The sequence below is a fragment of the Emiliania huxleyi genome, assembly GCF_000372725.1.
Source record: "Emiliania huxleyi CCMP1516 chromosome Unknown EMIHUscaffold_19, whole genome shotgun sequence".
Taxonomy (NCBI): domain Eukaryota; phylum Haptophyta; order Isochrysidales; family Noelaerhabdaceae; genus Emiliania; species Emiliania huxleyi.
This window is the reverse complement of record NW_005200690.1, coordinates 672,432-679,372: the sequence shown is the minus strand read 5'-3', so window position 1 is coordinate 679,372 and position 6,941 is coordinate 672,432.

Here is a 6,941-nt window from a genome sequence, read left to right as displayed (position 1 = left end):
CGCCGAGGGCTGCGAGGCCGAAGGTGGCGGCACCGCCCACTGCGCCCTGCAGGTCCCTGCGGATCGCCTGCGGCGGGCCGGCGAGCGCCTCCGCCGCCTCGGCCAGCGGCCCGTACTTAGCGCCGCGCGCGAGGTCGCGCTTGTACTCGGCGGCGATCTCGGCCGCGATCTCGGACACCACCCCTGCTGCGCCGCCGCCGTCCCCGCCGCCGCCGCCGCCGCGTTTGCCCCCGCCGCCGCCGCGGTTGGCGATCCGCTGCGCCGTCCGCTGCGCGGCCACGCGGGAGAGCGCCTAGCGCGAGAGGTGCCTCGGAGCGGTCTCGGGACCGTCTCGCAACCAGACTTGACGGCCACGCGAAAGCGCCGCCTTTGCGGTCGGCAGCACTCCGTACACGGCCGCGTCGGCGGCGTCCTTGGAGGCGCGCGTCGCGACCGTCGCTGCCAGCCGCAGCTTCTTCGCCTCGAGCGACGCCGCCCCTGACGCGCGCCTCTCGCGCCGCTTCGCCTCCTCGTCGCCCGTCGTCAGGCCGCCCAACACGCCGCCACCGCCGCCACCGAGGCCAAACAAGCCTCCTCCGCCGCCGCCGACGGCGGCGGCGGCGGCGTCCTCCACCTCTTCGGCGAGCGAGGGGAGCCGCCCCTCCTCGTCGAGCTTGACGTAGCCGCCAAAGTCGGCGCGCAGCTCCTGTCTCTGGCGACGGGCCTGAGTGAGGGCTCGGGGAGGACCTCTCCCCCTCGCGGGGGCAGGTGTGTGTGTTTGGGGGGAGGGGAGGGGGGGGGGGGAGGGGGGGCGGAAGTGGCTCCTCCAGCGTCATCGAGAGCGACGCGCCGAGATCGCCGCCGACCACCTATGCTGACCACCCGTAGGTGTGAAGGTGCGTCCCTCGCGCACGTCTCGCAACCACGCCCGCCGCAACACGCGACCTTGGCGCGCTGCTGCAGCCGCAGCCAGTCCGGCCCGGCGACGGCGGTGCCGCCTCCGCCCTCGCCGCCTCCGCCCTCCTCGGCCCGCTTCTCGCGCACCCACGCCTCGATGCCTCCGATCGCCTCGCGCAGCAAGTCCGCAGCCTCGGCGCGCAGCACGGCGTCCGCCTGCTCCGTGCCACCGCTCTGCATGAGCTCAATGAACTTAATCAACTCTTAATCAACTCTTAATCAACGCTTAATTAAGCCTGCTCCGTGCGCCGCACCGCTCTGATTCAGCTATCAATTCCCGGCTCCGTGAGCACCTCTCTTGCACTAGCCGCGCTCCGCCGACTACGTGCTCGCAGCGTGAGAGAGGCGGCAGGGAGGAGGGAGGAGGCAAGGAAGGAGAGAGGCAGCGGGGAGAGGGAGGAGAGCACGGTGTCGTGGACGTGTCGTGGACGTGTCGTGGACGTGTCGTGGACGTGTGTGCTGGGGGGCGAAGCCTGCCTCCGCCCGCTCACGCAGCAGCGCCTCCCGCTCCTGCGCCTCCTCCGCGCTCGCCGCCGCCAGCGCAGGCCGCCCCTCCGCCGTGGCGCCGCCGAGCCGGCGCACCGAGTCGAGCTTGGCCGCACGTGCCGCGAAGGGCGAGACCTGAGGAGGAGCACGCTCGCCCTCCCTGCCGGTGCCGCCTCTTGGCCTCCTCTTGGGCTGCTTGTGTGTGTGTGAGAGAGAGAGAGAGTGAGTGTGTGTGTGTGAGTGTGTGTGTGTGTGAGGTCTGACCGCGTGCGGTGTGGCTCGAGAGCCATTGCCAGCGTGCTTGGCTGCTGCGGGAGAGGGCGAGACAGGGCGAGAGGGAGAGAGGGAACGAGAGGGGGAGAAAGAGAAGAGAAGAGAAGAGAAGAGAAGAGAAGAGGAAGAGGGAGAGGGAGAGGGAGAGGGAGGGAGAGGGAGAGGGAGAGGAAGAGAGAGAGAGAGAGAGAGAGAGAGAGAGAGAGAGAGAGAGAGAGAGAGAGAGAGAAGAGAGAGAGAGAGAGAGAGAGAGAGAGAGAGAGAGAGAGAGAAGAGAGAGAGAGAGAGAGAGAGAGAGACGCAGACCTCTGCCCGGCTGCGCTTCTCTGCCTCGCTGGGCGCAGCGCCGAGTGCGAGGGCGGTCCTCCCAGCGGCCAAAGCGCGGCCCGTGTCGAAGACGGCTCGGCGGAGGACGTACTCTGCCTGCAGACAAGACAACCCAACCAAGGCTCCGGGGAGTCGGGGAGAGAGCGGGCGCGGGGCGTCGTCGCGCCGTCTTGACGGCGAGCCGCGAGTCGAGGAGCGCGCCTACATGGGTTTGGGTACCGTGGGGTAGGGGAGGGTGGGTTCGGTGCCGAAAGGGAGGGGGGGGGGGGGAGTGCGCCGACAGGCGCGGGCGGTCGCGAGGCTCGCGGGAGGGGAAGGGGGCAGGGCGAGGGGTAGGGGCTGGTGCACGGTTGGCGACAAAGTTGACGGCGCGCGAGAGCGAGTCCTTGACGCCGAGCGTAAAGGAGCGCAGCTCGAACGAGACGCGGCCGAGCGAGCGCAGGGCCTGCGAAAAATCTCGGAAGTGTCTCGGAAGTGTCTCACGGCCGAGCGAGCGCAGGGCCTGCGGAAGTGTCTCGAAGTGTCTCGGAAGTGTCTCGCGGCCGAGCGAGCGCAGGGCCTGCGGAAGTGTCTCGGAAGTGTCTCGGAAGTGTCTCGCGGCCGCCTCCGACTCGAAGCCCGCGGCGCCGGCGCCCTGCGCCGCGGAGCGCCGCTCCTCCTCCTTGATCGCGGCGAAGGCGGCCCGCAGCGCCTCCTCCTGCGCCTCGTCGAGGAGTGCTCCGTACTCGCGCCGCGTCTCGCCGACCATGTCTTCGACAGAGAGGCCGCTCCCGTCGCGAGAGACGACCCACGGCTCGGGGCCTCCCCGCCGCAGCCGGAGGGTGAGCGGCGAGCGAGCCGCCTCCACCTGCGCCTGCACCTCCTCCAGCGTCGACCACGCAAAGTCGGGACCGCCGCCGCCCAAGCCGAGCACGAAATCTCCGGCCTGCACTCCGCCGCGCGCCGCGGCGACGCCACCCTCCACTACCTCCGCGATGGCGACGCCGCGGCCGCTCGGGTTCTCCTCGAGGACGAGCCCGATCGGCTTGCTCCGCAGCGTCACGGTGAACGCCCTGCCCTCGGCCCGCCTCCCGCTTCCGCCTCGGCGAGAGGACTCACGGGTGGCCGCCTCGGCCGCGGCAGCGCCGGCCGCGAAGGCCTCATCGGATGAGGCGCTCAGCAGGATGTGGGAACGAGCGGCGTGGTTCACGACAGGCGACGAGTGGAGCAGTGGCGGCCGGAGGACTCCGAGGAGGAGCAAGATGCACATTTGGCTTTCGCAATGTTGACCCAAAAGAATTTTCCCGGCCACAACAAGGGAGCGGCAGGCGGCGGCGTCACAGGACGAGGCAGAAGAGAACGACGCGACAGAGGAGGAAATGACAAGGGAGAGAACGACGAGAGTGGGACGACCGCGAGGTGGCATGAAGGTTGCAGCGAGAAGCGGCGAGCGAGAGACTGCGAAGAGAGATAGGAAGAGGCAGACTCCCTAGGGTGGGCGACGGCTAGCGCACCACACACCTCTCCTTAAAATCCCTGTGTGGTGGCGGCGTGCCGTCCTCCCATCCCTCCCTTGGGTTGTCTGTTTTCTTTCTTCCTTTCTGCTCCTCCTCCCGCCGCCGCTCCGCTCACCGAGACTCGGTGCCGCGTTCTCGCCGCCGCCGCCACCGCCGCCGCCGCCGCCGCCGACGCCGCCTCGCGCCTCGCCTCCCTGAGGGAGGGTGTAGAGGATGTAGAGTGTAGAGCGCTGTAGAGCTGTAGAGATGTAGAGCGCTCTGGAGCGCTGTAGAGCTGTAGAGCTCTACATCCGCCGCGTGACGATGCGGGTGCGTTGTAGAGCGATGTAGAGGCGCTCTACAACGTGAAATCTCTACAACAAACTCTACATCATAAGCGGCGAACGAGGCACGGTCGCTCTCCGACATGAGGCGCGTTGCACTTGCCAGTGCTGCCCTGGCCTTCTGTGTGCCCGCCCAATGGGTGGCAGGTGCCTCTGCTGCTGTGGCATGCCTCACGGCTGCGACTGGCCGGCGCCTCGGCGCGTCAGCTCGGCTCGGCGTAGCGATAGTGGCCAGCGCAACTCGCCTGGACTCAACGCTCAGCCAGGAGCTCCCGCACGCGCTGGCGCGAGGCATGGCGCATGCAACGCGCAGCAATGCTCGCCTCGCCTCGCGCAAAAATGCGACCGTCCTCGCAGCCGACAGTCCACCGCCTGCTAAAGAAGCACAGCGACGAATGCGGCACCGGCGACGCATGGCAGGCTGGTCATGACGCAGTTATAGGGTGTTGTGTGCCGTCAGAGTGACTCTCTGTGTGTCAGGGATAGTCAGGGCCGTCCATCAGAGCTCCAGTAAGCTCGGAGACACCCCATTAGTGCGACTCGACCTCTTTGAGTCACTGCCTCCGGCGGGTTGGCTGTAGAGCCTCTACAACAAACTCTACAGCAAAATCGCGCTCTACATCGCTCTACAACGCAGGCGCCTCGTCCCGCGGCGGATGTAGAGCTCTACAGCTCTACAGCGCTCCAGAGCGCTCTACAGCTCTACAGCTCTACAGCGCTCTACACTCTACATCCTCTACACCCTCCCTCAGTCGCCTCCGTCACCGCCGCCCTCCATATCTCGCAGCGGCGCGTCCCTCTGATGGCGCGGGCGCCTCGCCGTCGCCGGCGCCTCGCCGCCGCCCCCCCTCTCGCCGCCTCCCCTTGAGCACTTGAGCACTGGATAGGGTCGATTCCGCATGGTACGGGACCCCTCCCCCCTCGCCTCCCCTGTCAAGCCCGCCGCCTACCCTGTCAATCCCGCCGCCCGCACCACCGCCGCCACCGCGCCTCGCGCCTCGCCGCCGCCGCCAGCCCGCCACCCCGCCCTCCCCCGCGCGCCGCGCCGCTGAGCGGTGCAGGGGGCGAGCCCCCGCTGCGCAGCCTCACCGCAGTGCACTGCGCTCTCCGCCCCTGACGTTTAGTGAGGAGGTGGTGTTGCACAGCATGGAGCTCGGCGAGCGTTTAGCGAGCCCCTCAGGACCTCAGCTAGTATAATATAGGAGTTAGTTAGGTAGGTGCATCAAGCGCCAAGACAGGTTAGGTTAGGTAGGAAGGTGAAGAACAGCCAGGCTCGGACTGGAGGTGGCACAAAGGTTTCAAAAAAATAAGAAGAATCACGAAGGAAAAAAGAATCGGCGCATGTTTCCAAAGAAAAAAAAAGCGAGCGGCAGCCCGCCGCCTTCCTCAAACCAAGCGCTTCGCTTCGCCGCTCGCCGCTTCGCCGCAGCCTCGCCACTACACGTCGCGCACGCACACGGCCCTCGGCCTCGCTGCCGAGCTGGCACGCCCCAATCCTGGGCCCCGGCGACGCAGGTGACCCCAGAGAATCAGCGAATGATGACGCCCGTCGCCGACAATGCTCCAGCGTCTGTGGATCTGGAGAATCGCCGGCTCACCCTGCCTTTGCAGCGGAAGACGGAGGCCAAGGACTTCCGCGACGAGGGACCTCCGGCGGTGACTTCTTCCCCCTCTCTCCTCACCCGCCCGCCCTTGGTGACTCCCACTCTCGTGCCTGCTCAGGGCAAGAAGCGGGCCAAGAAGCGGGCCAAGAAGCCCTCGCTCGACTCGCCGCGCTCCGGCCCCGGCCGCCTCTGCCAGACCCACCTGCTCAGCATCTTCATCGCCTTCCTCGCGGTCGTCGGCATGAGCGGCGGCGGCGCAGCCGCACTCCTCTTCAAGTCCCTGCTGCCTCCAGCAACGGCGCTGCCTCCGCCCACCTCGCCCCCTCCGCCCCCTCCGCCGTCCTTGCCGCCCTCTCCGCCCGCGCTGCCGTCGCCGCCAGCGTCCCCGCCATTCCCGCCGTCCCCGCCGTCCCCGCCGTCGCCGCCCTCCGACCCTGCCACCTGCTACGGTACGGCGTCGTCGCGAACGGAGCAGGTGCTCTGCACGAACAACATCAACAACCAGTTCCTCTCCGGCGGGCGGGACGTGACGTGGCGCCCAACGTTGTTGGCATGCTACGATTCATGCGACCCCTACAATGCGACCCAGCCCGGGGAAGACAAGATTGGCTGCCTCACGCCAGGGTGCAGGAGAGCGACCTCTGACCCGGCAGTGCAGGGGCGGGACGAAGACCTGAGCTGCAATGACCTCTACTATGTGTCCGGAGACCCTGATTCGAAGCACTTCGGCAAGGTGAGACAGTGCATGGAAGAGTACTTGGAATTCGGAACCCTTGGCAACCTCTCTAATGATGAGGCGGGGAGAACGCGGCAGTGCGGGGGGGACTTTGTCGCTGAGACGGACCCGAACGCCACGAAAGCCAGGTGCATGGAAGCAACGGGTGGGGAGTGTGTATTCCAAGACAGCAAGAGGGGGGGCACGATTGTTGATGTTGCCACCCGCACGATGTACTGGCTCTTGTGTCCAGTCACAGGTGTCGAGTGCACGGAATCCACCACAGGTGTCCAGCGCGGGTTCGCCAGCTGGAATTTGTGCTGCGCGTCAAGCGACTGGCTCTTGTGTTCACCACCATCATTGCCCCCCTTACCCCCCGTGCCGCCGCCCTCGTCGCCGCCGCTGCCGCCGCCGCCGTTGCCGCCCTACGCGCCACAGCCCAAGTCGCCGCCGACGCCCCCGTCTCTGCCGCCACCCTCCCCGCCGCCCATCCCACCACCTCCCTCACCTCCGCCTCCTTCACCCCCGCTGCCGTCGCCGCCCCCGCCGTCGTCGCCTCCGCCGCCGCCTCCTTCACCTCCGCCGCCGTCGCCGCCTCCGCCCTCGCCGCCGCCACCGTCACCGCCGCCGCCTTCGCCGCCGCCGCCCTCGCCGCCGCCGCCCAGCCCACCTCCTCCCTCTCCGCCGCCGCCGTCTCCGCCGCCGCCGTCCCCGCCGCCGCCGTCCCCTCCGCCGCCCACGGCGCCGCCACCGTCGCCTCCGCCGCCGTCGCCGCCGCCGC